The sequence below is a fragment of the Geospiza fortis genome, unplaced genomic scaffold, assembly GCF_000277835.1.
Source record: "Geospiza fortis unplaced genomic scaffold, GeoFor_1.0 scaffold397, whole genome shotgun sequence".
NCBI classification, from domain to species: Eukaryota; Metazoa; Chordata; class Aves; order Passeriformes; family Thraupidae; genus Geospiza; species Geospiza fortis.
The window spans coordinates 174,460-198,200 of NW_005054537.1; the positions used below are offsets into that span (position 1 = coordinate 174,460).

The 23,741-nt window shown below is 37.5% G+C and overlaps 1 protein-coding gene across 3 annotated transcripts in view; it reads right to left on the reverse strand.

The window, feature by feature from the left end:
* The window catches only part of ERBIN (erbb2 interacting protein), a 118,078-nt gene that overhangs the window by 73,574 nt on the left and 20,763 nt on the right, over positions 1–23,741 (reverse strand). For all 3 annotated transcript variants that reach the window (XM_031063875.1, XM_031063873.1, XM_031063874.1), the window contains exon 3: positions 3,148–3,204. The gene's annotated coding sequence lies outside the window, so the exon portion shown is untranslated. The remainder of the gene's footprint in view (positions 1–3,147; positions 3,205–23,741) is intronic.

Below are 23,741 nucleotides of genomic sequence, written 5' to 3' on the forward strand. Positions count from 1 at the left end.
GAGTCCCAGCACAGGCTGGGGCTGCCCCACTGAGGAGCAGCTCTGCAGAGAAGGACCTGGGAGTCTTGGTGGATCACAAGGTGACAATGAGCCAGCAGTGTGCCCTTGTGGCCAGGAGGCCCAGCGGGATCCTGGGCTGCACTGGGAAGAGTGTGGCCAGCAGGTCAAGGCAGCTGATCCTCCCCCTCTCCTGGGCCCTGGTGAGGCCACATCTGGAGTGCTGTGTCCAGCTCTGGGCTCCTCAGTACCAGAGAGACAAGGAGCTCCTGGAGAGTGTCCAGCAAAGGGGCACAAAGATGATGAGGGGTCTGGAGCATCTCTCTTAACGAGGAGAGACTGAGAGAGCTGGACCTGTTTAGTCTAGAGAAGAGAAGGCTGAGAGGGGATCTCATCAATGCTTATAAATATCTCAGAGGTGAATGCCAAGAGGATGGTGCCAGACTTCTCAGTGGTGCCCAGATACTGGACAAGAAGTAATGGCAATAAACTAAAACACAAGAAATTTCACCTCAAAATGAGGAAGAAATTCTTTGTGTTGAGGGTGGCAGAGCACTAGAACAGGCTGCCCAAGGAGGTCATGGAGTCTCCCTCTCTGAAGACATTCAAAACCCAGATAGACCTGTTCCTTCTTAAACTGCTCTAGGTGACCCTGCCTTGCATGAGATGATCTCTCAGGGTTTCTTGTAACTGTAACCATTCTGTGATTATATGAATTCAAGGCAAGATCTTTCATAGCAATATCCTCACAAAAAAGGGAGAGAGAAAAATTACAGATTAAGTTTGCTGGAAAAAATTAAATTTTAAAATATTCACATAACCAAGCAGTTGTACTTGTTACTTTTTTTCAAAAGTATTTATATTGACTTTTCATTATAACACAACTTAACAATACACAGCAACACACACACTGTCATAACACAATTGCAGCCCAGTAGCTGCAAGTATGTTCTCACACATTTTCTTTTGCAATTTTTCTGAGACAGCCCTAGAAAATAACTTCCATCTGGACAGTAAATCTATCCAAGTAAGTGCCAATGTAACACTTCCTCTAAAGAATGGTTTCTAATTGGATACCATTAACAACACTGCTGAGATTAGCATTAGATCTGAGCTTCATTTCTGATGTTTCACTTGATTGCATATTCTTTGGGTGTGTATTTGTTGTGTTACTAAGAAAACATTAAGAGGGAGGAATAAATTGATTTTTAAAACTACTGCATTTGAATCTCATCCACTTCTCTTCCTTAGATTAAAAAAACCCACGATATAAATGCAGAGGTTTTTACAACAGCAAACTGAAGTCTGAAGGAAACTGGAGCAGTCCCACAAATCTTCATGGAATACACAACAACCCAAGCTTCTTTAAAAGCATGGCATTGATGTTTTCAGATGGTTAAAAAATTCTTTCGCATTATTGAACTGACACAGGTTGGATTTAATTTTTCTCATTTTTAAGTTAATACATAGCCAGAAATATGAAATATTTATCCCAACAGGATATTGAAGTGCCCTCCATCCCCCACCAGCCACATATTTTTTTTTTAATATTCAGTGGAAATAATCATAGCTACTATATACCTAGTAATCACAGCCATTTGGTATAGCTAACTGGAACTAAGCTACTTCAGAATTGCTTTGCTTTCCGAACCCACTAATTTCTACATCAAATAACCTTATTTTCATTCACTGCTACTGTGAAAAAGATCCATGGAAACAAATTCCTGACTTTCTATACAAAGAAAACAATGAAAATTAAATAAACAAAGCAACCAGACTAAAGGATGGCAAGCTTCTGGCAGAGCTAAAAAACCATAATAAACAGCTTATGCTTCAGGTTTAGTTTTTTGAGGGATTACTACTGTATGAGAAAATATTTTTTCGCATACAGTCAACATCTATTCCAGCAGAAAGGAAGAGATACTGTCTTAATTCCTCTAGTTATACCACCACAGTCAAAAGAGATGAACAAGCACAGTGGAAGTGAAGGCAGGAGGCAGCGCTAGTCATTTGCCCACAAGAAGCAACAAACCTTATGGTACAGCAAGCACAGCTGAGGCAGTGCAGCAACAGCACGGATTATTAGCTCAGTGGAGAATGCCAAAGCACACAAAGCTTACAGCATTGTAGGCTACACAAAAGGTTAGAAAACACAAGCATGTGCACATGCTTCTCTCTACTAAGGCATATGCTGTTTATAGAAATGCCAGATAAAATATGCAGAAGATTTTCTATCCTTTGAACCAGTATTTTATAGCCTCAAAATTAAAGTAATTGGGAGTCAATATTTATTAGCATTTCCACAATCTGAGCAGCGCTATTAATAAAATCAGAGCAGATGGAAACTGCTGTCATATGTTGTTGGGGTTATTTTTCTGGGGCAGAAGGGGGACTAGGCAGTAACAGTTCCTCTACAGGAATTCATATAGACCTTCTGACAACTAAATACTCTATTGGGTACTCTTTTTATTCATAGAAAATACTTCCCTCTACCAACCCGTACACTATGAGGCAAAAGCAAGTTAGTGCCATCTGCATTGGCATCATTTAATAAAGAAAAAAGCTGATTCTGAACATGTGGTCCTTTTCCATAGAGCTTTGAAAGCAAATCAAACTTTGCCTTGTTAACACTTTTCATTTTTATATATGCTCTCCAGCTAAAAAATGTCAACACACCAGTAAGAGACAAAGTACATGATGCGACGTATGTCTAGGCTTTAGAGCAGCAAACCAAAAAGGACAGTAGAAGGTGCAACAAAAATTTCTAGCATTTTTTCAAATACCTTTTATCCAAGTTTTCCAAATAAATATGCTTATCATTTTTAAGAACTGAAAAAGAAAATTACGAAACTCAGTATTCTAAAGTTCTCAAGCCAAAAGCTTGTGTCCACTTAATGGACACTGAGCTTTAAAACAGAATTCTTTTCCTTTTTCATATATTTCTCTTTCATGTAAATAAATATAATTTACTTTGGTCTTCAACAGATATTCAGAGCTTAAAAAAACAGCTTTCAAAGTAACATGAGATGTGATGCAGAATAAAACTCAAGTGCTTTGAAGGCATTTATAACAAAATATGAATAAATAAGAGGATTTATATTTTAACACATTAGGCAGTTGGTCCACAGGAAAGAAAAATAATGTACTTACCACTGTGTTACTTTCTTTTGCCTGCTGCTTCTTCCCTGAGCTTTCAAAGTCAACATTCTGTTTAAGACAAAGGGACAAATTTTAGTAAATCCTATCATTACTAGATAAGAACAAACTAGTATTTTATTGTATTGTATTAGATATTTTTTTGGCTTTCAGAGTTTTGGTTTTGTTAAAAGAAAAGCTTTACATGTGTATGAACAACAGCTTGAATATTTCAGAGTACTTGAAAGACTTCCAAGACAGTAAAACAGCATATATTCTTTTAAAGGGGATCATTCTTGGGTGTACAAAACATTGGTTTTTACCCTGTTTTTATTTTAATGCACTCTGTCTACAAAGTTATTTCATTTTTTACTCCTTTTATAGTTACTATATTAAAATATTATGTTTCACACAGATTTCTCTTGCACACAGTTCTGAATAATTCCATGAAAAAATACATTAAAAATTAACCAAAGATGAAGAGTACATTTTTGCATGTTAACTTTAGGAATTTTTTAGAAAGTTGCAACATAAGGCACAATAGATCTGATGCTAACTTCACTGACATAGAACAATTAAAAACAAATGAAAGCATCCAGTGTTTTTCACTGAACACACACAAAATTAGCTGGCTGGAGTGATGGGAAGCATTAATTTTGCCTCCAACAAAGGCAGAAGTAGAATGTATCTTCAGAGAATTAAGTATCAACTGTGGTCAAACAGATCATCTAACCAAACACAAAGTTACGTAGAGCAGACAAGAAGCTAAGTCAAGCAGAGTATAATCTGTCAAATTCTCAATACCTAGAAAAGAATTTAAGTTGCGAGGATCACAGGTAGTAGCTTCAAAGGATTTGCCTATAAATGGAAGTATATTTCATTTCATTTCTTTCCAGTAAAAGCAGAATTAGGCCACATAAAATAAATAAATAGATCCTGAAAGATATTTAAAATTAACTTTTGCCAGGAGAAAAGCAAGTTCCTTGTTTTGGGGTAAGAAACAGGACAATGAACTCCCACAGAAGTCAGGACTTCCACAGCAGGACTGCACTACAATCAAATTTTGCACATCACATGTCCTATTCCTCCTTTGGGAGTCACTGGTGTCAGCTTCTGCATTCATACCAAATAAACTCCAATACACTACACTGCATACATCTATACATTTATTTTCAATAGAAGGGCATCCAAGACATGCAAATAGCAAGGGATAAAAGTAATATTAAAGCCACAAGCCTTTCAAGCACCCTACTGCAAAAAAAATTCTATTAGTTTAGCCAGCTTCAGAAATGCAGAGCAGAACCACTCAAGACAATTAAAAAGATCAAGAAAGACATCAATGATCAAACCAGATTCTGAAACTTGGGCTCTTAGAAGTCAGTTAAATTGCCATGGTTGCACGCTTCTTTCCTTTCCCATACCACTTTGCTCCTACTGCAAAACTGTGATCTTTACAAAAGCTATTTCAGAGGCACTGTACACAAACTCCCGAACAGAAGAAATGCAGGTCTGCAATGGTTGTGCTAGAATAAGCAGAATTCATCCAGAGAACACAAGAGTGCAGAGCTGGATCTGACAAAGAGACAGTCAGGTGATTGTGCCTCTAAAGACTTAAGGTCAAGAGTCTGCAGGCAAAGTATTCATAGTAGAATAATTATCAAAGAAATAGCTAGCCCTAAAATCATCACAAAAACAATAAACAAAAAGGGATTACTCTTGCATCATTTCCTGACACCTGTTTGGCTGCGTCTTGAAATGCCTGAAAGAATAAAATCCAGTGGTAGGCAGTCATTACCATTTAAACTGTTTGCAGACTTCCAACCCAAGCAGAAGGAACTCATCCAATCTCAAACATCCAGAGGCAATAAAAGAGCAAGTGTGTGCATGAGGGGAAGAATACATGAGGCTACCTGGGTATTTCATGTCATACTGCTTTATAGAGATTTAGAAGCTGCACAAGCCTCTGAACAAGAGACATCAGTTACAAAATCAAACAAAAGCAATGAACTCAGTGCAAACATAATGCCACTTGAAACTGTGACACTGAGTCACATAACCTTAAGCCTCAATCAAAAGACGACAGCTCAGGATGTGCTGTAGCTACAGCTGTAAGCATCGATGAGTTTCCAATAGCAGATACCTCCTATCACCACACAGTTTGCACAAAACAACCTCTCTAAGAAAATAAAGTGGGATATTTGGAGGAGCTCAAAGTAACCATGCACCAGAACTGCAGAAATCTAGAGACAAGGGGCTAATGTGTTTGTCTCAAACACCAGTAGCAGGGTGGCTGTGGCACCAGCCAAGGACTGCTGGCAATAACATGCTGTGAGAAAGAACAAGATGTGACTGGACAAGGGGCCACACGGAGGCAGGACAGCACTCCTCTGGGACAAAGGTCGTTGATCTACCTCCTGGAGACAAGCACAGCTCAGTACAGCACAGACAGAGAAATGAGGTGGAGAAGCAGGCACAGGCTCTATGGGGGGAACAAGACCACCAAAGACCCAAAGCCCTCTGACCCATTTCCACAAGGACCTGGAAGAATGGACTGTAAGTAGTAAGTAATTTGCACAGAAAGTGTGACATATCCCCAGGGCAGGGAAAGCTTATGTGCTAATAGGCACCCTGATCGAAACCAAGGAAGTGGCCCCAGGACATCCCATCAGCTGAACTGATGCTGCAGTCAGGACTGGTAATCTCTTTCCTTCCTTTCTCCCTCTCTTAAATTCATCTCTCTCTCTTCTCTTACACCCTACCCCTTTATCCAAAATCCAGAGTCATGTGCTTATATTAGAGGCCAGTGTACTAACATACCAATTTCCAAGCCAAGTGTGTAATTTACTAATAAAACTTCATAAGCTTTTGTGGATCATCTGACTTCTCATTCCTTTCAGCCAATGAGTATCTACAAATCTTGGGTGCTCCCTTCCCCCTAAGGGTGCAACATCACAAAGAGCTCAGCTAGTTCAGTTCACCACTTTTTTAGTTGTTTTGTGGAAGTGGTAACAGGTGCTTTAGAAGACTAGCGGTTACTTACTCTCAAGGTAAAAACACCTAATGAAATCTTACTTAACCATACTCTAGGAAACTATATCAATCACATCAGACTGAGTCTCAATATGTTTCCCTAACCAAAAAACTCCAGCATTCTGTTTTATGGAGAGAGTACTTGGGGGAATTATTTTATGTATATGCCCTGTTTGTACTCTTTCTTAATTAAAACCCAAATGCTACTAGAAATGCTTGCCAGCTGGACCCCTGGTCTGACCCAGAGGAGCCATTCCAATCACTGCACTCCAGGGGTTGCTCACGACTAAGTGGACAAGTATTTCTCATTTCATCAAGTATTTAATTTCCAACTTACCACAACGTTAGCCTACATAGGGTGAAAACAAGGACAGACAGCTGAAAAAAAAAATAGTGAAAGATTGTCTGGGCAGTCAGGGATCAGGTTAGGAAAACTAAAGCACTGGTAAAGTTAAATCTGGCCAGGGGCATCAAGGGCAACTAGAAAAGCTTCCACAAGATGACTTCAGAAGGAAGTCATACAGAAGGAATCATACAAACTTCAGAAGCAGATCCATGAGAACCTCCAAGTTCAACAAGGCCAAATGCAAGCTGCTGCACTTGGGTCGGGGCAATCCCAGACATAAACACAGACTGGGAGGCAAACTCAGTGAGAGCAGCCGTGTCAAGAAGGACTTTAGGGTTCTCCTGGATAAAAACCTGGACAACAGTGTGTGCTCACAGCCCAGAAAGCCAACTGTATCCTGGTCTGTATCAAAACAGCAGCGGAAGTAGGTGATTCCGTCCCTCTCCTCTGCCCTTGTAACACCCCACAGAAGTACTGTGTCCAGTACAAGAAATTCTTTACCTGAGGGTGAGGAAGCACTGGAACAGACTGTATGGAGAAGTAGTGGATGCCCCATCCTTGGAAGTGTGTCCAGAGAAGGAGGGTGTGAAGTCAATGATCTTTAAAGTTCCTTCCTTAGAGAAGAAAGGTCATTTCTATTATTTCTATAGGCACTCTACAGGATTCCTATTATTTCTACTTCTTCCTTTTATGGGTGATAGAAAGAAGACTATGAAAATGTGGCTCCCCTCCAAAGGAAATGGGAGAACTGGTTACCTGTGACATGGAGAAGGCCAAAGCACTCAATTACTTTCTTTTGTCTCAGTCTTCACCAGCAAGTCCTCCAGCCATCTCACCAGAGCTGCAGAAGACAAAGGCAGGGACTGGAAGAATGGAGAACTAACTATCTGCTGTAGAAGAAGATCTGGTTTTTGTTTGATCTAAGTGAACAAGAAGGTTCACAAGTCCATGGGAACTGATGAGGTACATCCATAGATCCTGAAGGAATTGACAAAGGAAGTAGATAAGCCACTACCTATCCTACCTGAGAAATTGTCGAAGTTCTAATGACTGGGAAAAGGATACATAACCACAATTTTTTTAAAGGAAAATAAAAACCCATAGAATTTACAAGTCAGTCAGGTCTCACCTCACTGTTCATAAAGATCATTGAGCAGATCCTCCTGAAAACTCTGTTAAGGCACACTGAAAACAAGGAGGTGATTTGTGACATCCACCATGTCTTCACTAAGGGGAAGTCATGTCTGACAGATGTGGCTGCCTTCTACAGTGGGGCTACAGTTCACTTCAGGTCCTCAGAATTCTTTCAATTGGTTTTGGAGATCGACTTGGAAAGACTACTGATGGACCCAGAACATGTAGCAAACTTTCATACAACAGATCAGGATATGGGGTTATACTTCAATACAATGAATCAGTTTTTACTTTCTCCAAACTGTTTAAGGAAACAAAAATAAAAACCAAACCAAACCAACCAACCAAACAAACCCCCAAAATAAAAATCAAACAATAATAATAATAACCAAAACAAAAACAAAAAAAAAAAAAAGGGGGAGGAGATGGAGAAAGAAGGCTTCCTGAAGATAAGGAAAGCCTCGTATCTCTCTCAAGGAAAGTACCAAGGCTACCACCATGACAACGTGAAGAAAGAGAGAAAGTCAAAAGATATGGACTTTAGTTGCCTCACAGAGTGATGTGGCTCCTTTTCACCTATTTAGAGTTTTGTTTCTTTTTCATGACCAATGGGCAGTGTATGTGTTTGTTAAGCAAATGTAAATATCTTGTAAAATTATAAAGGCAACATGTTGCTTTAATAAATAGATCTATACAGCCTTCTGATGGAGTCCTGGTGCTTTGCGCCATGTTGCGCTCTGTAGTGACAAATAAGTATCTTAAAAACTGCATGCTACAGAGGCATTTCAGGCAGCCTTTACCCCTTAATAACCATCCTCCATTTTAAATACTGAAAACAGTAGGACCAGCAAAATATTTCTTTAAATAACTCCAGGAGAGTATTGCAGAATCCAGATTTCCAGTGACCAAAATCATCCATACTAGAGACTCATATTAAGAAGAAAGAGATCCCATACTGATACACTAAAATCAGTCTAGTAAACCAAGAACAATTTTAGGGCAAGGAGACCAGTTGGTTTTTTGCCCTTTGGAATGGGGATGAGGAAGATGAAGCATTCCAAAGACTGAGAAAGACCAACTGTATTCACCGTTGGTATCACTGAAAATACCAAAATACCAAGTACAAGAAGACTTTGCCTGCCAAAGGATACCCACAACCAGATTTTTTTTTTAAAGTGTCAGGGGAGTACATGAAAATGAGCATAATGATTTCATATGCAATGATAATAAATAAGTTTTACTGCCAGTGTTTACTTGCAAGATTCTAATTCACAACCTGCCACATTGGAGGGAAATGTGTGCCTTACTGTGAGCTAGCTTGAACAAACAAAACAACATATGATTTTGATTGAGGAAACAAAAGATAAACACAGCTGAGAAAATATTTATCTCTAGACAGTGTATCTTTTGAAATTAAACATATTTTGCACAAAGTAGAAAGGCCTGTAGACCACAGACAGCATAGTCCATCTCAGATTCCCAGACAGGGGAACAAGGAAGGATAAAAGAGAAGGACCAGGGAGACACAAAGGATCCAGAGAACACTCTCAAAAAACAAATTCATCTTGCTTTTCCTGGAAGCAGATGCTGTCATCCTATCCCACTGTTTCTCATTGTTTCAGTATCTGAAACAAAGATAGACATTTAGAGTGAAGCAAAGAAACATGGAACTGTCTCATTGACAGAGATCTAGCAAGTTTCAGGGAGCAGAACTATTTTTCTGTTGATTTGGGGTGGTCAAGTTTAAGACTTTAATAACAAAACATTACCCCAAGCAGCATAAGACTGACCTGCTTGAGGATTTATTACCTCCTAGTACCAATGCTGTCAGAGCTGCTGACAACCAGAATCCTTTAATGCAGGAAGAGGACAGCTGATAGCACATTCTAAGCAGGCACACAAAGGTTCACATTTGCTTCCAGAATGCCCCAAAATAACCTGCTGGTGTACTGCAGGGGACATGCAGTTCAAAAGCATTCTGCCAAGGGCTAAGGGTATGCTTACCAACATATGGAATGCAAAAGGCACTATGACAGGTCTGGCTGGCTAACTTGCTATATGACTTATATCTTAATTTAAAGAGTTTCACTGTTCTGCCAGATCATCTGCAGTTCTACTAGAGGTCTTTTTAATTATCTTAAAACTTAATGCACTGCCTGGAGCGCAATAAAGTGAAATTTTGTTATTTTCCATATCACAATGGCACTTTTGCACAAGACAGTTAAGGAAACACATTCATACCTGTGCACACACAAATAAATCAGAGCTGATGGATTTTGTGGTTGACTACTTTTCCTTGGGAAAGCTAGTCAAAAAAGAGTCTCCAAGTCATAAATGAAGACTGTACCTGTGACCTCAATTTTTTTAAAGGCAGCATTTCCACCTCTGTGGATATAGCTACAAAAACCTTGTCTACATATTCTGAGTGCAAATTGTGGTTTTGCAATAAAACAAACATACCTAGGAAAATCTTCTGGTGTTCTTTTATAACATTTCTACACTATCTGTGTATAAAAGTCCCTTTTATACACAGATAGTGTAGAAATGACCAATATGTCAGCACTTGATCTCACCAGTGGAAAAATGCTATAACACATATGCACCAGATTGGAGGAGTTTTGGATCTCATCAAACTGCAAGAAATAATTTATGAATCAAGACACCTGTTTCCCAAAGCATAAGCCTCAGCTCATATGTTCTGAAAAGCTATTCAATAATGTAAAGAAAAAATACCATGTTGTCATAAACAGTTAGATCTACAACACCCTCAGAAGGCATAGCTGTTGCAGGTAAGAATCACATTGTGACTTGTAATTGCCTTTAAACCCCATTATTCTCCAGAGGAGCAGTAAGATATAGCACTATTTTACTTTCTTTCCCAAGCACTGAAAACTGCAGAATGATGGAGGTTCTAAGGCACCTCTCCAGATCATGTGGTCCAACCTACCACCCAGCCTACCACATAAGAGCAAGCCAACATTAGATGCCACAAAGTCAAACTCTACTTTTGAGTTAAGGTCAATATCAGTTTGTAAAAAAGGAAGCAGATCAGATGGATTATTTGCAAGCATTTGCAAGGGAGAAAGCTGAGACTTAGTGGTTTTTGTTAACTGTGGCGTTACATGTTTCTGTGCCTCCACTCTAGCAAAATTGTCTAGTCAATGTAATTACTATCTTAGGTAGTCATTTTCCGAGTCTTACTAAAGCAACTGAATAATCACATAATGATTCAATCATACATGAATGCATAATATAAAATGTTCTAGCCTGCATTTAAAAAAAGGTATGAAGTAAATCTGTTTGCAGAACCAAGACAGCTTATATCAATATATTCTGCTTTACAGGAAAATAGGGTTGGTTTTCAGACTTACAATTTATTAAAATCTATAATGAAAGTTGCTTTCCAGAATGGTAAGCAGAATGTGAGGGGGATTAAACTGTTACTGTATGCTGTTCCTAATCATTCTGCTTAAGGCATTACTAATGTCTACTGTTTCTGTTACTTGATGCCATCACATTAGCTCAAGTAACAAGAAACCAAGACAGAAATGAAAACACAGAAACAACACTGGTTTTCTACTCCCAACTTAATGCTAAAAATTAAGAATTTTAGGAAGGCTTTAAAACATTATTATTCACGGTGTCCTTAAACACTGTACTCATTTAACATACACCTGTCATAACACAAAATAAACAAGTATAGTGATCTCTTCATAACAACTTGATTCTTCTCTTTGAAGTATACAATATAGCAGCAGCTAACCTTAATAAAAAACTAACAAAAAAAAACTCCCCCATGCACAACAGAAAACTACTGGAGGTGGTTTTATAGACCACTTATCTTGTCCTCGCAGATCATTCTTAGGGACAAAACCAACGTATTTCAGAATAGCAACAACCTGTACCCTGTGCAGTGTCACAATTCTTTATCAAACCATTTTTCTGAAAGTGACAGTTGTGCTAGCTCAGTTACTAAAAGCGAGTAGCTGTGCCAAGCTACAGACTGAGGTCCAGTTAACCCTGAAGAAGCTCTGTTGTTAGTGATAACAGAAAGAATCCAACTGATTTAATATAGGAATTAAAAAGAAAAAAAGATTTTTTTTTCAAGCTACAACTTTCATACAAGCTTCAGCCAAAGATTTCCAAGATTCAAAGATTTCCACTGCTACTATAGAATTGACATTAACTTTTGAGAGAACTGAACATATCTCTGTGACATCAGAAAGCCAATTAGCACCACAATGTGACACAAGCACTCAGTATAACAAGAGAGACTGCAAATCCAAGAGAAAACTATTTAGATCTGGTGCCCTCACCCTATGTTCCTATGTGGCCCTGTTCCTTTTCACCCTGCACCCCTTCATTCTATAGTTTCCCATCAGCACATGGATCCCAGACAGTGAGCACTCCAAAAGCTCAATGCTTTTTCAGTCCTATTGTTGTTAGCCACAGCAAATGTGGTCAAAACTCAGTCTTTTTTCACTGCAGAACAAGAGAGACTGATGAGGGGAAAGATGAGGAATGTGGAAAATTTGGAAAACAAGTGACTAAGAGAATAAGAATACATAAAAGAGAATATCCCAATTGAATCAGTAGTATTTATAACTAAAACCACAAAACTCAGTCATATACACACACTAAACAACGCCAGAATGTATACCAGTGTTTCTACAAAGACATGCTTGATCAAAATTAAGTAGGTGGTTCATTTGTATTATGCTATTATCATGATCCTAATTTCTTTTTGCCTACTGCCATTCATCAGATAAACCCTTTTTCTTCCCCCACTTCATCACACCCATATCTTTTATTAGATATTGAAATACTTTAGGAAGGGACATAGCTAATTTTATTGTGCAGTACTTCAGAAATATGGCACCAAGTCTTATAAAGACCATGGGCATGTATAAAATGCTGGTGGCAGCCAACACCCACACTTCTGTGTGCAAAAAGCACTTGTCTAAATATTGCCTTAAGTAGATGGCTCACTAACAGATAACACACTAGCTACTTAATATGAGGAAAAAAGAAGTGATCTAGATACTAAAGCAAGCGTGTGCAAGCATGAGACAAAGCACAGGGAATAAAAACCTGTGTACTCAATTCTCCAAAAACATGACAAACTTAATCAAACAAATTCTAGGATAAGTCCTCCATCTGAATGAACCCAAGATTGTCCCAGATAGTGTATTCTTGTCCTGAAAGACAATCAACCTAAGGTTCAAGTCTTCTCGGACAACACTTTGAGTACAGGTCTCAGTACTGCAGATGAACCACTACTGCTTACACCCCAATAGTAAGATCAATAAAGATGGTATATTTCTCTCCATCTAAGACCTAGGCAGTCAGACATTTGATACACAGGTGGATACTCTGCCGGTTATGACGCAGCTTATGCACGAAATCAATCTCTAGAGCTGTTTCAAACCAATAAAATACAGATGGTCATGACAATTCAGACTACAAATTTTACCAATTCTGAAAATGTTTGTGACATCAAATGTTTGAATTCATTTTGTGCCTGCAGCCTTTCATGGCTACTGGTTGGTCCAGGAGATAGTACAACACAATTTGAATCATTAAACAGCTGAGGCTTTATACTAGAAATTATCAAATTATGCATAAAATACTGAATTCTTAGACGTAATAAGACCTAATTTGTCTCAATATGTTATGAAATTGATATTAGGAATTGGATGAATCTTTTACATTTCACATCCTTCAGAAACATAATTTTATATACTAATGGGGATTTCATATTTAAATTGTCTCAAAAGAGAAGAAACTGACAGCAAACAGTTGGTGTTGTATGTAATTGTATACTTAATTATAGATCTCACACTACCAGCCAAGTCATTATTAGGGTATGTTAATTCCTGACTTCTCTTTCCTTTCAGGGCAGAGGTGAGCAGGGCTAGTCAAGCAACACTTAAAGTTATTTTTAGATGTCATTTCCCCCCACATGTGTAGAGGCATAACTTTCCAATTAACAATTGCTATTATGAACCTTTTACTTCCTTCTGCATTTATTTTGTTCCTCACTGCTTTACAAAATTGAATTAGGAGACATCACTGGCCAGTTTGATTACAAATACAATTAGCAATCTGACAACATGCTTGCAAAGCTGCTAAATATTGATAGCCACGAAGGAAATTAAATTCAGCTGTACTCTTAATATGTGAAGTGAAACAAAAATATTCGTGTGTTATTGCTTGCCTGAGTGGTTTAAATAGAAAAAAGAACCATCAGATACTTATTACAGCTTCAACTGTCAATTATTGCACATGCCAACTTGAAAGTCAGTGTTGTCTATAAACAGTAACAAAGATACCAGGAGGAATAATACATTTCTATATTGAAAACAAAAATAAATAGTTGAGCAGCAACAACGAGGAATCAGAGATGAATTTTTAAAAACACACTGATCTGAAGTAGGGATATATCCTGAAGGCAAATGTCCAGTATCAAAACGTTTTTGTAAGCTCTGGACAATTGAACAGGTGTCTTCCGGGAAACCGGTGTTTCCTGTTTGAATTGATTTTAAATTTTTAACTAACTACAACAGCTACTGATTATGACTAAACATATAAAACATCAAACCAGTAAGTATTTTTACCCTACTACACTTCACACAGGCATGCACCATCTGTCACCGAGGTATGATCTGTAACTCTGTGACATTATCACATTACTCTCTAAAAGACTAATGCTACTGCCTAATCTCATGGTTTGAGCCAATTTCTAAACACTAAGTCTTGGTTTGCTGTCAGATCTCACTATCTGCCTGAGAACCAATGATGGAGCACAATTGTAACTTTTTATCATATAATTTAAAGCTACCCAACCCCTTTGTTGCAGCTAATTTATATTCTGCAAATACTGTTACAGGTGATTTGTTTCACAGATCTGTTTCACAGAAGCTACAGAATCCCCCTGCATTTTTGCTATGTAACAGGATAACAATCCTCCTCTAACACACAAAAAAATCCAGGCCCATAAACTATCTGAACTAAAAGGCAAACAGCTCATTAAGGTAATAAAAAATGTCTGTTATTTGAAATTGCAGAGCTGCAAGGTAATTAATCCCCAGCTCACAATATAATTTAAGGAAATTAATATGCTGAATTTAATTGATTGGAAAATAGTCCTAGTTGTTCCTGTCTCAAAAAAAAAACAAACCCTGCGGATTGAACTTGAAGTAACCAATGCAGACATAGCTTCTCAATCTGAAAAAACAAACCCATAATTGTTACTTAAAAAAAAAATCATGCGTGGATGGTAGTCTCTGGAAAGGAGCAGGATATCAGTTTGTTATATTCCCTCCAATAACTAGATTGCAGTGAGGGTTGTTTTGTCTCCATTCTTACCCTTTTTTTTATTAAGTTTAATTTAAACCAACACAGCATCACATTCAGAAATGGCTGTTTGTGTGTAGTCTGCAGTATCATATACTGACAGAAGCACTACCAAAATGCATGCCCTAAAATGCATTTGAAGATTATATCCATACATCTTCCAAAATCCTTTTTGCTGTAGTTGCCCATTCCAGTTCAAAAGGTCTTCCAGCAATAAGTGAAATGCATTATTAGATCTGATAGCCAAACAATGGAAGTTCTTAGGGGTTTCTGGCTTCTAGATACCGGTCCATTCTCAGTACTGAGTAAAGACAAAAACAATCGGATATGAGCTTTAAAAACAACCCAACATCTGTTTAATCTAAAATTAATATTTTTCTGGATCTTCCAGATCTTCAACAAGCTAGTACAAGATCTGGGCAAATCAATTAAGTCTGTATTTAAAGATTTCCTAGCAATAAAGCAAGTCACCTGTTTATGTGCAGATTACTGGATTCTAATTTGTAGGAGGAAACCTGTATTAGATTACACCTCTATGCAATAGTCTGTCTAGCAATAAGACACAGTAACTAAAAAAGAGAATAAAATCAACCCTTTCCAACAGGTTGATTCCTAACTTGCCAGTCAGCTCTGTTAACAGTTGAAAAAGCACTAGAATATTCTCTAGTATAGAAAAAACCTCAGTACTGAGGATCAACAGTGAGATTAATGGACTTATTTCATTCTAGATACCAGCTTTCATTTTAATACCATTAAGAGTTTAGAACTTAGACTTAAAATGATGGACAAAATTACTCAACAGTTTAAATGTATATGCTCTATGACAATGCACATAGTCCAATTTTCCCATAAAACTACAGAAATCCAAAAAATAATGCACATGAAATTTATCTTTTCTGGTGTTAACAATAGCAAGAGATTGGGCAGAGAATAAACATTAACAGTATGGCACATAAAAACAGAGACCAGAATGAATATCAGCAGTTAGATAGCAATAGTGCTATTAGCACTTCATTTAAAAATAAACCAACATTTTCAACAGCTTTGATTAGACTAGCAGACCAGCATCTAAATCTGGAACAGCAAATACTGAGAGAGAGAGCTTAACCAATTTATTTAACACCTACTCACTAGTTTAAGACTAATGAGCCTTAAACTTAAATCTTGCAAGATGTAAAAATGCCTGGGTCATCGCACCCTACAGATACCAAATCTTTATCTCCTATGGTTACTGTTTGCTTTCAATGCATGCAAAGAAAACTACGGTTCACAAGCTTGAAAATGAGGAGCCTAAGTCAAAATTTTACTCTTTCAGAGGTATGGGAATAAAAAGGAAAATAAGGAAAAGAGAAATATCAAAATATAAAAAAGGGAATAGAAAAGCTGTGTTGGATTGCTAATATCTCCTATCAGTCCAAGACTTCTCAGAGACCTAGTACAGGTATACAGGTGACCCTTCCAGTGACAAAGTCCTCAATAATCGTGAGAGCCCCTAAAGAGTCACCTCTCTTTTGCTTCCTTATCTTTCCATTGTGATTTCTTCTGCTGTAGGTCAACACATTCCTCTCCACTCTTCTGCTGTTTTTTCTGTTTCAACATGTTTTTTTTCATACCCCAAGTTGCTTCCCCTACCTTTCTAATACTAGTGTCCCTGACATGCTTCCATCTCAAGGAATTTTCCAGATGATAAGCACAGCTCGGGATTGTGTACTTACAATCAATGCTTATCAAACCAAACATAAACTCAACCATCAGCAATAATGTTTTTATCATGTCCTTTGCTTACCTCTGGAAATCACCAGTACCATGTCCATTACTCTGACCCACAACTCTCCTTGCTTCTTCATCCTTTGAATCCCTGTAGTCACATCTATCCTCAGCCCCAAACACCCAAAACAAAACCTTAACCCCCCAAAAATTATACTCACTACAAAAATAATTTCTAGGACACTGCTTAACTATATTTTTGGTTTAAGTATTCCTTTTTGCCCCTTTTCCTTTGAAGATATAAGCAGCTTATTTCTCTTATTTTTCAAACTATTTTCTCATTCAAAATCAAAAGGGAAACTCCTCAATCAATAAAGTTAGCTTCTACCACCATCTATCTAGTCTCCTGTGCTGTAAGGTATGGTGTGGGGGTATTCTATTTCCCATCTGTTAGAGGTGGGGCAGTCATCCTCTGTCAATTGGGCAGTTTCCTTTATCTCTCCCACAACCAATCCTCCCTCTGGGAAATATCTTCTGTTAATGAGCCATTGAGTGTCACTGCATGACTGATAAAATTACATCATCCCCGTGTGAGATGCTTCACCCAGGGGGAGGAGCCAAGCATTCCTACCTGGATATAATCTGATATTTGGAACACCACAGTTAGCCTTTTCCCACTGGATTCCCAGAGGAGCAGCTTTCTTCTCCACTGCATTCCCAGAGGAAGACCAGGCCCATCCACACCACCACAGGACCTTCAGAGGAAAACTCCACCCTTCTACAGGATCACTGCTCCAACAGAACCACACCTGGCACTGTAGGAGGGCTGCAGCCACTACTGAATGGGAGTGCTACCAACACCCTGATCCACAGGGTGTCAGGCTGTATTCTGACTCTGTCAGTAAGTTGGTTTTTTTTGGTTTGTACTATTACATTTGTATTTTTTAGTTTTCCTAGTAAAGGACTGTTATTCCTATTCCCATATCTTTGCCTGAGAGCCCCTTAATTTCAAAATTATAATAATTTGGAGGGAGGGGGTTCACATTTTCCATTTCAAAGAAGACTCCTGCCTTCGTTAGCAGACGTCTGTCTTTTCAAACCAAGACACCTAGCTTCACCAATTTTTCAGAGCAACTCTTGACAACATTCCCACATAGATATATTAAATGGATTCACCGTGTATTCCTTCATATTTTCCTCATTTCTTGCCTTCACAACAATGCTTATAAATAAAATCCCAACACCTACCAGACTGCTGTTGTGCAAATACTACTGCTCATCAAACTAAATAGTGTTTACCATCACCATCCCCCACACGATGTGCTCCTCTATCGAGCTAAGTCACCCTAACCTGTTCTGAAGGACAATCAACCTGTTGTCTATCCTACACTTGTGTTGAATCATGAGAGGCAATTCCAGTTTGTTTACTGAAACTCCTTTAGATTACACAAAGGGTAATCATAATGCTTTGGGAAATAATTGATTTTACCCATCATGAATGAAAACGCATTACATATATTTCACCTGTACAAACACACGCATAAAAACAAAATAGTACAGCTATGCGGGTACAAATATCTAGGCTTTCTAAAAAGAAAATTTAAAGCAGACATATCTACCTGCTCTGTTTCTTTACTGTTCCATAGTAAGCAAAAATACAAATTAAGTTTAATAAAAAACATAAAATCAAGAGAAGAAATACTTTGAGTCCTGATTTTTTTATTCAAGGAGAAGAATAAGCCCACAATTCTACCATGAGGGGCAGGAGTCAACCGATTTTCTTGATATCTGCAAGAAGGCAGGTTTTTTTCCCCTTGTGCTCCAATTTGGTCAGCTACAGAATCATAGAATTGCTGGTGCTGGAAGGGACCTTAAAAAACATTAGTTCCAACCATTTTGCCACAGGCAAAGGCAATTTCCACTAGATCAGGTTGCTCAAAGCCTGATCTAGTCTGGGATGGGTCCTCCCCGGCTCCTCTGGGCAACCTGTTTCAGCGCTTCACAATCCTCACAAGAAAGAATTTCTTTCTAGTATCTAATTTAAACCACCCTCTTTCAGTTTAAAGCCACTCCCCCTTGTCCTATCACCACACACTCTTGCAAAAAGTCTCTTTCCATCTTTCTTGTAGGCACCCTCCAGATACTGAAAAGTGCTGTAAGGTTTCTCTGGAGTCTTCTCTTTTCCAGGCTGAAGAACCCCAGCTCTTTCAACCCATCTTCACAGAAGAGGTACCTTAGCCCTCCCAACATTTTCATGGCCCTACATGAAACAGACCTACTACAAAAGGTCCAAACTTTCAGAAAGTTTTACCTCTGGATTCAAGGGGAGGTATTATTCCAAAATAAGTTACAATATTTTTAACTGTGAATAGAGATTCAGAATAACCCTGGAATACTTTTTGCTTGAAGTGTACATTTCAGCACAAAAAGTAATGAAGGATTGAAGCAAAAGCCAATGAAAACATCTAAACTCAGCAAGAACATTCTCTTGGTTGAATTTTACATAGCTTGGTATTAGCAAAAAAGACCAGAGGGGCTTCTCCACCTAGCCTCAGAGAGTCAAATCAAGCAAATTTTTATCCTCAAACAGCAGCAGTTAAATGCAAAAGATAAGCAGTGCTCCTTTCTCACTTAGACAAATAGTTCAAGGGGTAGAGAAAGGGAACACAAGAGTAAAACAAGAGTTTGACATGATATTCTAGGGAAAAAAATAATCCTCTACCATAAAGCCAGAATTAACCTGCCTTATTACAGGATTACAGTCAAATAATTTCCCAGCTGATCAAAAAATTTATAATCCGAACCATTTGTCTGTTGATCACCAAGTTCTTCTCAACTTTCATAATTACAAAAGTCTCCTATTCTGCCAAGTAAGTTAAACATATCTATTAAATTTATAAAAAAGAAGTATATTTTGGTATATTTTATTTCATTCTCATTCAATTTAGTGGTCCTAATATTAGCCTCCTAGATATCTTAGGTAGATCCTCTTCATCCTTTACTTTCTGAAGCTTCTAACCCACAATTCACTGCTATGGCTTTTTTTCCCCTCCATTTAATTAACAGATGCACATTTCTCACTACTATATTAGCCTGTTTTAGATTCAATGTTTTCTAAGCATCTAGTAAAACATCCTTTAACTGATTTCCCTTCAAAACTGAGTAGAAAAGGAATTTCTATACAGATGATTTCACTGAATGGCTTCCAAGTGATCTTTATAAAAAGGAACAAATAAATGCTGCTGATTAAACTTCATATTTATTATGTACAATCAAAGTCAATTCACAGTCATTTATACTTGATCAAAAAAAAAAGGTTTTAAATACACTACTGGTTATTTGGCTCCTTTCAATAATAGGTGTGACTCCAAATCCTTTTATAATTACTTCTAAAAATACTGCATCCATCATCTTTTAAATGAACATTTTAGTATTAGTAGTACAAGACCACCTGCACATAAAATTAAGTTTCCTGTACTTAGGGAGTTAGTCATCCTGTATGTGACTGCAATATTATGGACCATAGCAAGTTATTTCTGCTGTGGCCACAGAGAAAACCAATTGATAAGTGTTATTTTTTTTTTCAGTTCTCATCAAAACAGAATTGTCCTTTTTCTTCACTTTGCCCTTCCTAAATTGCCAGCAGGTATTTTAACCATCAAACACATCCCTTTTTCTACCATGGGTCAGTGACACTATGCAGATCAACCATAAGCATTTTCTTTTCTCATTCAAACTGAGTACCCAACACTTTTTTCTTAGTAAGTGTTCTTAGAATTATTCATCAGTCTTTCATGAGCATTATTTCCAGTATCTTGCATTTGTATTGGGTATTTTTACTTCTGCACATGCTTTAATAGATATACTACTTGCCTCTTCTCTGTAACCGATGTTTACTTCGAGTCATTTTTATTTGAGGAAAATCTGTCATCTCTTTTCACCCTAAAATGAAGCTGCCGATTCATAACAGGAAAACCCACTCCTTTTACATAATTTACCTAGTCAGCTAGCTCACTCTTATCATCCTTGTCCTCATTTACTTATCAACAGAAGTGTCAGAAGACTACTTGGACCTGCAGAAACACTATGCCATTTATACAAAATAACAGTCTGTCTGTCTTGGATGACTAGAAGTCTTCACAGATACCTAATCTGTAGTATAATATCATCATGGCAGTATAGCATTCCAAAAATACACAGCACGTCCCATGCTACTCCTTCCATATAAATTAAAGCAACTCATTCCTTTTGCTCTCTGTGTGCAAGGCTTCTTTGGACTGAACTTGAAGCAGATTGGCTAGCTTCAAATTTACCTGGTCTTATTTAGTGAAATCCAGTATTTCTCATCCCGATGTGAAATTCTCTAAGACATGAATCTCCACACCATTGTTGTATGATCCCCCTGACACAGCAATGATACAAGAAGAAAATTATAATTTTTACATAAGCTTGTGCAATTAAATTTGTAAACTCATACCATTCTTCATATTAAGACAAGTATTTTGGCAGAAAAACAAACTATGGCACATCCATTACAAATACCCACAGCTGCTTATGACATCACTGAAACTAAGCTATTCTATCAGGCATTTCTGTTTCACTATCACCTCTTCCCACTAGGAGGAAAATATACTTTCTTATCATAATGTATTCAACTGGACCATTAAAAAAAGACTATCCTGGGACTAGCAGGGGAAGGAAGAAACAAAAGGAAAGAAGGAAATTGTCAGAGAGGTCTGTGAATGACACAGAAGCAATATCTCAACTGAAGAAATAGGCACTGGCATTCAAAGACAACTGCTGAAAGCAAGTTAACTTGCCTACATTAGCTAGCACATGATTCTGTCTCCATGGAATAATGCAGATGGAAAAGCAGAGGAGAAAGGGAAAAGGAAGTCAGAATGTGATATGCTACTTAAATACTTTAGAAGAATTCTCTGCACACTTCCCCTCTGACACCACCACACATTTATGACGCTGTTTAAGAAGTTTTTTATTTGCTAGCTACTAAATGGACAAACAAGATTCAAGAACTGCTTACATAATGAAAGCATGAGTACCTCAACATGTAGCCTTTGCATAGAATTAAACAAAGTTGCCTCTATGGAGACAGGATGTTTTCCTCACAATACCCAATTCTGGTCATGTGACAGCCAGCAAGCTTGTTCACACAAGTCAACCCTACGATAACCTAATCTTGTTTAGACTCTCTTAGCAGTGCACACATTTTAAGGGACAAACTAACTACTATTCCTTCGGTGTCCTAAATAAAAAAAAAAAAAACATTCAACAAAGCAGGCCAGAATATGTTAATAGAAGTGCCTATGGGTCTGAGAATCATTTCAGTTATTGAGACAGCTTGTCCATAACCTCACCTACACTACAGGGAACAGCAGGCTCACAGAACAATGAGTCCCAAGTGCATTGCCAAGATAAAATATATCTCATGCTGACTAGTTTAACCTTCACAGCTGGAACACCTGAGATATGTTTGAGCAGGCATTTCACGCCAGAACTTGTCAAATAGAACTAGAAAGGGGGAGAATTAAGGCAGCATTTATTGCTACAAGGCGAAATGAATCAGCAAGTCAAGAGGACTCACAGATTAAATATGCAAACCAGAGCTTATGTAAGAATCTTGGAACACATCCAAAATAAAGAAGTCACAAGAATACTGAAGGGATAGGATACAGAGAATCCTTTTTAGTCAATGCAGTTTTCTTTATTCAGGTGGAAGTCTTGATAGCAAGACAATGAAATAGGAATTTTCTTAACTAACTGCAATTACACAGCTTCAAAATTGCATCCTTAAATGAAGTATTGTCAGAAGACCAAATACACTCCAAATATATCAAAAAACAAGATGCAATACACTGTAAGAGTGAAGATTTCAGAATCTTGTCAAATTCACCTATCAGGCGATTACAAATAGTTAAAAAAATAAAAGAACTCTGACAACTTTTAGTCTTATTTTTCTTTCATGTACTTTGGCTATTCTCAAGTAAAAACTTGTTTATGGTTTCTATTTCCATGTCATATTTCAGTACCTGTAAATACATGTTGATACATTATGTTCACATAATGAATTTAGCAGCTTGACAAATACAGCAACTCTTCCAGAAACCTACTCATTACAAAAAGTTTTTGAGAAGCTGGAGAACACATACCAAATTGACATTAAAAAGCCTCTATCCAAGATAATCACAAAACATGAAGAACACTTATTAGATCTTTTGTAATGCCAACAATAAATTTTTCATTACAACATGCTTTACAATTAAGCTATTAAAGATATGTGTGCAGCCACAAGCTTATCAAAAAGCATTTGCTTCACAATCCTGTTCTTTTTAGCAGGTAGATATTTTCTTCCCCCAGTAAAGACTCATTAATCAAAGCTGGTAATGAATCAACTGTTAGGAGTGAGAAGGGCACTAGACTTAAGTGCAAACTATTGCAAAGCAAGAAACAAACTCTAGATTTAAGCATACCTTTTGAACTACCCCAGTAATACCGAAGTGTTTCCAAGTAAAAACAAGCAGATTCACAATGAAACTAGGATTATAAAACCATGTTCTAATTTAACATAAAATTATTAGCAACATTAAAATATGTGTATTTGCCTATTATCTTACACATATTCAATGTTACTGAACAATATTAGTAGCATAAAAAAAGAAAGAACCTCCTCTAAACCCAAGCTGTGCACTGCTGCCTGAACTCTTCCATTTTGTGGTTAGCTTGGCAGTAACAGCTTATTAGAAGTCCCAACCTATCCAAATGATAAAATTGTTTCTCTTTTGTGACAATTTTTTCCACAATATCACTTTCTAGTCAGAGAATTATGAAAGAAATCTCCCAAGTTTAACAGAGAAAAATTACACTTAAAATTCTGTAAACAAGGATGTACAGAAACAATTGTGAAGCCATCACACAGAACATCAAGTATATTATATATATATTTATTTTTAGGATTTTCCTCTCAAAACCAGAATATGCTCCTCAAAATGTAACTTTTTTCATTAAAAACCACTCTTTC